At 36.2% G+C, this 9,462-nt stretch overlaps 1 long non-coding RNA gene across 3 annotated transcripts; it reads left to right on the top strand.

The window, feature by feature from the left end:
- The first annotated feature begins 2,110 nt into the window (after positions 1-2,110).
- LOC144962226 (uncharacterized) lies at positions 2,111-9,107 on the top strand. Of its 3 annotated transcripts, none has more exons than XR_013643411.1 (4): positions 2,111-2,288; positions 5,096-5,208; positions 5,735-5,796; positions 6,883-9,107. It is a non-coding gene; the product is annotated as an uncharacterized LOC144962226 (long non-coding RNA). The 3 variants fall into 3 exon arrangements; XR_013643410.1 differs by lacking the exon at positions 2,111-2,288 and adding an exon at positions 2,992-3,166; XR_013643413.1 differs by lacking the exon at positions 2,111-2,288 and adding an exon at positions 3,798-3,838 and having other exon boundaries at positions 6,883-7,021.
- The last annotated feature ends 355 nt before the right edge of the window (positions 9,108-9,462 follow it).

The raw sequence follows: 9,462 nt of genomic DNA, 5'->3' as shown, positions 1-9,462 counted from the left end.
GAAGTTGACGTCACTGAGGTCTTTGTTATTGTTTTTTTGCCATCCGTGTTTATGAGTAATGCTCACTGAACTGTAGAGCACTCGCTTCAGTTGAACTCGATTTTTTCTGCCCCCCCCCCCCCCCCTATCCTATCAGCAGTAATTGTGTAGCTGGACCTGTTATATATGGTGGAAAGTACTTTGCCATAGAACAGCGTCTTGGTAGAAAGCAATTTCCTTTTGTCCGTTTAGATTTATAGAAATCGAGATAAACTCCGATTTCATTGGTCTTCTGGTTATGGAGGACTCTTGGTGTATCAGTGTTAACGTTTGAGATTTATTCAATTCTAGTCTTTGTCGGTGGTTCAGCTGAGCAATGGCAAGTTTTGTCTTGTGACAAAGTCAAGTGGTGTTCAGCGTGATCAGTGAATGAATGGGTACGAATAACCGCCCCAGATTTGAGTCTTTGGTAAGGCACTTTACACACATTACCTACCTCAGTTGACTTAAGCGTTAAGGAGTATATTTCTCTTTATCTTTGTAACCATCTACCTACCTATCTATCTATCTATCTATCTATCTATCTATCTATTTGTTGGTGTGTTCAAGGGTGAACAAATATACGAAGTTGCATGGTTGCATTTCTTTACACGAATAAACAATGCATTAACTGAGTAGTGGATAGTGTTCAACATATTATGAAAATGAAGACGACTGAATGTAAATAGAGAAAGCAATAAGTATTGATAATATTAGATCAATCACAGTAATAACTATTATTTTTATCTACTTGCGATCAAAAGAAAGTATACACATTTAAAATCGTCGCTACTTTTTTATCCGTTGGTGTAAGCGAATGATTTTCCACTGAGTTGTTTACCATTAGCCTTTCTGTTTACTGATAGTTGATGTTTTTGTTTTTGACTTGAAATTCGCTCACCACGTCGCGCACGTGCTAAAATGACCTTTTAGCCCCTTACTCTGGACAGGAAGTGTGTAGATTGTTTTTTTTTTTTTGTTTTTGTTTGTTTTTTTTGTTTATTTTGCCGTCCGTGTCTTCTTGAAACATTTTCAAGGCAGGAAAACACAATGCAAAATACCATCCATTAATCTACGCAATGTCACGACTTAGTTAAGAACAATATGCACGTGCCATTGGTCATCTTCAAGCTGGACAGTCTGTGACCAATGTCGCAAGATTGCTTAATATCAAAAGGAGAACGGTATATCAGAAAACTATATGTAAACTTAAACGTTTATGGTATGGTCGAGAAAATCTTGCGATTACTAGTCACCTAATACGCTTCAACAGTCCTCGTAATGACGCATGGTAACTTAGTAACTGGCTCTAAACTATCGGAACAATGGCGGACGCCCTTATGAAATATTTCTCCGAGCATAAAATAAAGCGTATCCAGGGGAGAGAAAAACCCATTATAAATCTGATCATGTTTTGACTTTTACATATCGAAGTGGTTATTTGTACTACCACTACAAATAGCGAAAACTACCGCTTTTCACTATTTGTACTCCCAGAACTCTTATGTGTTTAAAGTTGCAAACCACCGCTCCTTTACCTCTTTGTAGCTACCTACTCCCAGCACTCTTATGCGTTTAAAGTTGCATTTGTGACAGGGTTGCCAGTTTGGCATTTTAAATGCCAGATTCCAAAAATCTGGCATTTTTGAAAACCGTTTGGCATTAGAAAAATCATTTGGCATTTGGCATTTTCATTTGGCATTTTCTTTTCTTGTATATTATACTTCAAATGACACCTTTTCTTAATTATTTCTAAACGCGTAAAAACAAACATCTTCACATTTCTTTTTCATTCTTAAAATCCAACCGTGGTGTAGTGGTTTAGAACTCCACTTAGTAGTCAGTAGGTAAATAATTACCCCAACAGGAAATTTAGTATAATTCAAAAAAAAAAAAAAAAAAAAAAAAAGAAAAGAAAAGAAAAAGAACAGAAAACACGCAAGCCACCAGGATATGATAGTAAATTGTCTATCAAAAGTGAGTAGTTTTCTTAGTGGGGGTGGGAGTCAACAGACTTTGGCATCTTTTTGAGTGTTTTGGCATTTTTTGAGTCTTCCCCTGGCATTTTGTTGAAAAATAATCTGGCAACCCTGATTTGTGAGCTTTCAAGGACCAGCCGACCAGCCTCCACTTTTCGCGGTCTTTCTTTGAGAAATGTGAAGCAAAAAAAATGGCCCTCTCGGTAAACGAGACATTCTCATCTTTTCTCCAATTTGAAATCATTCGAAAATGAGAATAATGTACTTTTTATTAAAAAGTCAACAAAGAAGGTAAGTAAACTAGATACGACAATTTTTTTCCGTGGCAACTCATTTCTCGTCATTCTCACTCTAACTCTATCAACTAAGAAGAGTACACCACCTCAAACATTTGTCAGTTCATATCTTTGCTTTTATGAGGTCTATTTTCATTTTGAAAAGTTCAAAGTGAACAACTAAATGACGCCGATTCAGTGGTGTATTTGGTCTATCTTCATGTGAATAAATATTTTATTATTGACTTTTCCAAAATTCCAATAGGTCATTCATTTGTATGATACTCTATCTATGTCGTGATCTATTTCTCCTTGATTTCAGCTGTCTCAGCTCTAAACTATACTTTTCTTTCTCAATAAATAATTCATTTTCTGTTTGCAATGTATTACAGAGATGTTGATTTACCACATGTAAAAATTTCAAAGTTGTATCTGAAGCTGTTTCTGAATTATACGTGATTATCCATTGGGATGCTATGCTTTGGCCACATTTTTTCCTATTACTATTAAGCTATATATAGAGATTTTCCACCACATAAACGGTCATAACTTTTTAACCAGTTGAGACAGAGCGATAATTTTTCACTCTAATTAATGTTTCACTCCCCTTTATTTTTCTACGCTAAATTAATACCCATAGTCCATAGCCACTATTTTGAAAAATTCTTGCAAGTGCCTACTAAGAGGGTTGAACTTGAACCTGAACATGCTCCTTCTTCTTCTTCTTCTTCTACTAATAACTACAACTAGATAGGTACTACGCCTCTCCTGAATGATCGGAACCGTTTAAGAAACTAAATTACGGGTTCCACCGGCGCAGCTCTCTAGACTTCCAGTCCCACAGTGCCCAGTATGGGCGGGAGACCTTACCCCCGATGTTCCTCGAGCCTCGAGGTAGTTTCACTTTATAGTTGTTTTAGCTTTTGAACTGTGGATCTTTTGTCAAACGTTTTATTTTAATTTTTCAAATTTAGTAGCACTTTAAAGGTCTGCGTTAGGTATCGCTCTGCTGTACTGTAATTGTAAGAGCGTAAGAATAACATGGTAAAAGTACTGTAAAAGTATGCTGATGAAAATGATATTGACAATGAAATTATAATAAAAAGAAGAACAATAGAACTTATAAACAAATCAATAAAGAAGCTTTAAAAAAAATGAAATTTAAAAGAAGAAAAAACTGCCTCAAGAAGTGAAAAAAATTGTCCCTGTTGTTGAGATGTGAAGTGGACATAATCGTGTCTGTTAAGAATTAGAAGAAATGAAAGATGCCACTTTTTATTTTACATGTAGATTGCACATTAGCAGAACACTAAAAAAAAAAGTAAAGAAAGAAAATCCAATGTGGCAACTTGGTTGCTAGTGAAAAAAGTAAAATTACTCCGCTCAGCATTGCTGCTGGTGTGATGTCTAGTGTTAGTTAGGTGTCACTATATTAGAGTGATATCTTGTTACTTCATATTTTCATTTTAAAACCTGTAGAACAACTTGATTGATTTGTAAATTTCCTTATATGACCATCGTTTTAGTTTTCCGCAGCCATTATAATTCAATTTGAAATATTGAAAGGTACTGGAGAGGAGTCTTAGCGGGGTTTTTTTTTGTCTGTTAGTTTTAGTTATAGGTCATAGTGCAGGTCCAAGTGTTGGAAATGTACAAGGTTTTATTTTTATTTTAAGGTTAGTTGAAGGAATACTTTCCTTAGCTCAAGGAATGTGCAGAAGACCTCCCCTATTTACTACTTACTACTACTACCCAAGTACTAGTGCTAGACTACTTCTTCCGCCACCTCACTCCTAAACGGACTGACACCACAGGCAACTGATATTATTCTCTCTCTCTCTCTCTCTCTCTCTGAGTGTGTATCTGTCTGTCTATTTCTGCCCATCTCCCCTCTTTTTACTAATTAGTTTGTAGGTCTTTGGCAAATTCTCAAGAACAGCCAAGATATATGCGGCTGTGTGGCACTCACTTCCGGATTGGAAGGTCCTGGGGTCGAGCCTCGTCAAGGACTCACATTCTCTCACTGTACTCATGTGTATGATTTCCTATCCGCTAAGAGCGTTGTCTGTCAGAAGAAAAACATCGCCTAACGTTCTACTTGTTACGTGTTGCTGCTAGTCATGGATCCTTAGTAAAGTGCTTTGAGCATGTTTGGTGGATATTGCGGCTTATGAAAGCTCAATTCTTATTTTAATATTTATATATATATATATATATATAAAAAAGATGCAGGATGATGACGGGCATGCGCTACTTTATGATGTAGTATAAACCATTCCTAATATATGATTTTGCTAAATAGGCCTACACTCAAATTTTACGAGTGTATCTGGTGGCAAATATTAGACACTCGTTGCCACTGTGATTTTGATGAAACTTGGCTTATACACAGATACATGAATTTTCCTAATACCGCTTCAAACATGCGATCTGAACTTCAATTTATAATGAAGTAATTTTTCGACAGCTTGATTGAATGTGACAAGATCCTTTTACTTAATACAATTCAATTTAGTGTGGTCTGTAGTTGTTTGCCTAATATTAGAATGCACAGAATTTGAATTTTTATTGACTTTAAATATTGAAAACAACATGCCTTTGGCTTTCCATTTGTGCCATTCCATTCAGCTTTTGACCTAGTCCCTAATTTGAGTACCACGTCACAAATTTAAGTTCTTCGAGAAAACTCTCGACTTACTTTCTTATTCTTCTAACGTACTGAACTGTAACACCTTTGTCTCAGTTGGAGAAAATATTGCAATTTTTAAACTTAATATTTAGGTATTTATGTTATGATCTTTTATATTATTCCGTGTTTTTCAGCTTCCATCATATCACCCTGAGGAAAGTTGGCTAATTTATGACTTTTGTGTCTATGAATGCAAGCAGGGCAAAAAGCAATTGACTTCAAGCAAAGGAGTTCGCCCTAACCAGAGGTAGGAGGTTGTTTTTGGACGGGGGCAGGAGGTGTTTTTTTACTTTTACATATTTAAAAAAAATGAAAATATTATATGCACAAGGTTATAATATTTCAGAATAACTCGGAAGTAAATTATCACCATCAGCTTTTCTATCTTGATTGCCAAGACAATTTTAATAAAGCAATCAAACTGATTCTGAATTTTAAAACATCCAGAGGAAGAGGCAATGTGTGCCTATCTGCAGCTCATTTACAGTCTTCAGTGGGCGGGCTGCACGATGTAATGCAGCAAGACAATAGTTCAACTATTACCAGAACAGTTTTAAAAAGTGAAAGACTTGATTTGTTCAAAAAATCTGATTGCGCTGGATTAGTATTATTATTGAATGTCTTATTAAGATTTATTTTCAATTGCTCTATAATCTGCATGTTGAAATCCTTCACAATTGAGTTATGCAAGTGACAACGCTATTAATATTTTATCATACTATGTTGTGGATAATTTTATTATTTTGTAATAAAAAGTTTTTCTTACCATGCAGGACTCTGAAATTAATACTGGCTTCTGAGGGTTACAGGGGCTAATCACCCATGCGATAAATTGGTAAGACTCATTCATTTTATACTTATTTTCCATCGACATTTTGTCCCTACAGTTTTTCGCTGCCGAAAATTTTACACTTGACAGCAATTAATCGCAAATTCTATTTTAGTCGCAATTAGACTCAATTTTTTTTATAAATATGTATTATTTTTTCTTTTCTTGTTACTTTATATTTTCAGTACTTAATTGTCCCTCCCCCCTCCCACTATTGAGTGTAATATATAGTTCCATGTTGCTCCCTGTCTTTGTTATGGATTAAGATTGCTCATTTTTTTCCTGGTTCTTGCGGGGGTCTTTAGTTGGGATGCAGACAGTCAAATACAGTACCTTTCTTCTTGAGATGATTTTTTATACTGTAAATCATCTCTCTGTTATGTACTGTTATAGTTATAGGTTTTGAATATTATTGCATTATGTAAATGTTTTAGCAGGATCCTTTGCTTGTGTCTCGGTGAGACTTTGAGGTAATGTCAAAATTGGTACATCTTTGAGGTGCTCGTGAAATCTACTGTTCCCTATTGAATCAGTCACCATATCATCATCCTTTTTATAATGTTGTAAGCGCTATTAAGTCCTGTAAGACAATATAAGCAGATCTAGGTGGTGGTATTTTTTTGGGTCTTTTTTTTTTTGTCTTTGTTTATTTTTTGTTCCAGATAAGGAATTTTAAGATTTGATGGTTGTCCATAGACTTTTTAAAATAAAATTTGACTTTGACTATGAGTACGGTGCAGTTATAAGTGCTTGATTTCTGAGGACTAATTATAAATGGTGACCACTCTATTGCGTTTTTGTATGCCATGAAAATGTTACAAAGACAATGAAGCGACATTTTTTGGGAATTCTGCAGTCATTCATTTAACCCTTGAATTTGATGAGCGCCTGTTGCATTTTAGTTCATTCAAGTATTTTAGAGTGACAAACACAACTCGTGCATTATGGGTTTATATTTATATGCAGATTTTTGTCTTTAAATTGTCAATAAAAAATAAAATGCTTTTTTTTTGTTTTGTTAGCTGGCAGGTCTGAATTGAATGCTATTGCATACAATTTTGTACTTTTAATCTTTTTTCTTTTTACATTTAGCCATCCTCACTTTATCCGGAGAATCGCCTGCCCCTCGTGAATGAGACAGTGAAGGCTATGGCTAAAACAAAGGTGTCCACAACCCAACTTAGGCAATACATTCAATCAAGCCAAGGATAAAATGTATTGCCTAAAGATGTCGAAGATTTGCAGCGGAGATTGTTCAAGACTGATATTGACAGGACGGACGGTGAGACGGTACAGGAATTACTGAGAGAGATAGAGGAGGAAGGAGGTGTAACAAAGTTCAGTGTGAATGAGGATGGTGGTTTTGAGTATTTGTTTTAAGTAACGGGAAGAATGAGGCGTGATTTGAGTGTTTTTTGTGATGTGTTTGTTATGGATGTAACATACAAAGTAAATCGATATTTGTATCCACTTGTGAATATTATGTGCATAGATGATGAGGGTCATGGCGGGCGAAAGACTGGAAATCCATGACCAACCTGAAACTGACATTGTACCAGTATGACGTGTGACAAATACACAGGAAGGACTGTATCGAATTGTATCTTCAGTGACAAACAGGATCAATAGCTTGTTTCAAGTTATGGTAGAACATCAGTTTCTGCAAAGAATCTCCCAGTTGGAACAATTTTTGACTCTTGTCTCTGAAGATAAAGACTTTGACATTGTCGACATGACTGACTTAATACAGACAAATCCCCGTTCTAACCCTCTTTCTGACTTTTCAGAGACACCAGACATTGTAAATGCACGTACTGACCAGAGACCACAGACATTATAAATACACACTCTGCCCAGACAGAGACCACAGAAGTTATGGACACACAGACTGACCAGACAGAGACCGCAGACGTTATGGACACACAAACTGACCAGACAGAGATACCACAGACGTTATGGACGCACAGACTGACCAGACAGGGACTCCAGATAACAGAGACATGCGACCATAAAGATGCCCTTGACACAACAGAGACAGTTAGACTGCGAAATTTTTCAAATGTGACTCTACACAGGAAATTTCATACAGAATTCCCTTAATACCTTTACTCATTGTCCATTCGTAAAATTTATTTTCATGTAATAAACCACCAAAAAAGTAAATTTTTAACGTGGGTGGGGGCTGTCACGTTACTGTAGAACGAGCTTAAGTCTCAATGGGATATTAGCTTTAGGCAACCACAAGTTGGTATTTTTCAAACCTGTTGCTATGCTATCTTGTAATGACAACGTCTCTCAGTCGCCAAACGTCACTAGCTATCCTTCACATAATGCAGGGTTGATTGTGTGAAGTACGTTTGGGGCCGGAAGATAGCAAGGCATAGTGCAGGCTACTGTACTGTGTCAGTCCGTGAACGGGTGACCAATTCATAGTACAGAGAAGGCAAATCTGTTCCTATATGTCCCAATAAAAATATAACACAGAGAAGGCCGAAACTGTGTTATACAGGTCGGTACAGAATAAAACAAATATAACACAGGAGACCAAACACTGTGTTGTAGAATATCAAAATTTCAAAGGTGGTCGGTCAGTGACGAAATAAAAAGGGACATTATAAGTCGTAATATCACATCCCAATAAAAGAGTGTGATAGTAAAAAGGTGCCCGTTAACAATTGAGTCGGTCAAGTCTCTATCCAGATTCAAAAGGATAGTGCAAAGTCCTGTATGTAAAACAAATTTGAGAAGCATGGTTGTTCTCAATACTTGTTGGGTCGTGATCGGTATAGAGTGAAGTAGTGTTCATGATACACATCAGAGCAATGCTGTGTCAAGATTACAGAGGAGCAAGAAGAGCGGGTGGTTGGATGGGAGCATCACCCTTGAATCATATACCTATGATGTTCGCATGGGTGTACGATCCGATAGTGATGTCGTTTCTTCTTCTCTTTACTAGCCTATCCTGCTTCTTTGGTTTGTGATTGTATTTTTGACAGGGGATATTTTTTTTTCTGTAAATCTTCTGCCTGTTTGTTCTTGGTTATTTATAATTTAGCTCATGATATCTTTAGGTTATGATTTTGATTTACATTTGTACTATTTTTGTTAGATTGCTTGTTTTTTTGTTTCAGCGGTCTCTCATATAACCTCAATTGTGTTGGAAGAGACCTAAAGCAACAAACAAACAAACAAAAGAAGACTAGATTTGTTTGTGTGTCTTTATATGTTACGGAATAGGTACATTTTGGTTGTCAAAACTTTCATTTTTATTTTGACATTTTCTTGATCTTTTAAAATAAAATTATAATTTAATTTAATCAACAGACTTGTTTAATAATTTAAAGATATACTTTTGTGGGGACCTTTTGTAAAATCATTAGTCCGATTGTAGTTGTAAATCTCTTTATATTCTAATGTCATAAAATCAGTGACACCACTGAATTCCTACCAGCGCTGTTACTCACTGAGTCCCTACCACCAGCGCTATTACTCACCCAGTCCCTACCACCTGGGCGGGGTTCCTGACCTCCCATAGTGGGCAGGGGGGTTCATACTGTGTCTTCTATCCCCTTATATCTGTTTTCCAACATGCTTTCTGTCTTTGTCTTGGAATGAGATTACTTGGTTTTGTCCTGGTCCTGGCTGAGAGGGAAGCAGTCGAATGTATAGTTA

Source organism: Berghia stephanieae, unplaced genomic scaffold (genome assembly GCF_034508935.2).
Source record: "Berghia stephanieae isolate SIO BIC M18660-M18661 unplaced genomic scaffold, UCSD_Bste_1.3 scaffold706, whole genome shotgun sequence".
NCBI classification, from domain to species: domain Eukaryota; kingdom Metazoa; phylum Mollusca; class Gastropoda; order Nudibranchia; family Aeolidiidae; genus Berghia; species Berghia stephanieae.
Note: the sequence above shows the minus strand (reverse complement) of the source record. Positions and strands in the feature narration are given on the sequence as shown.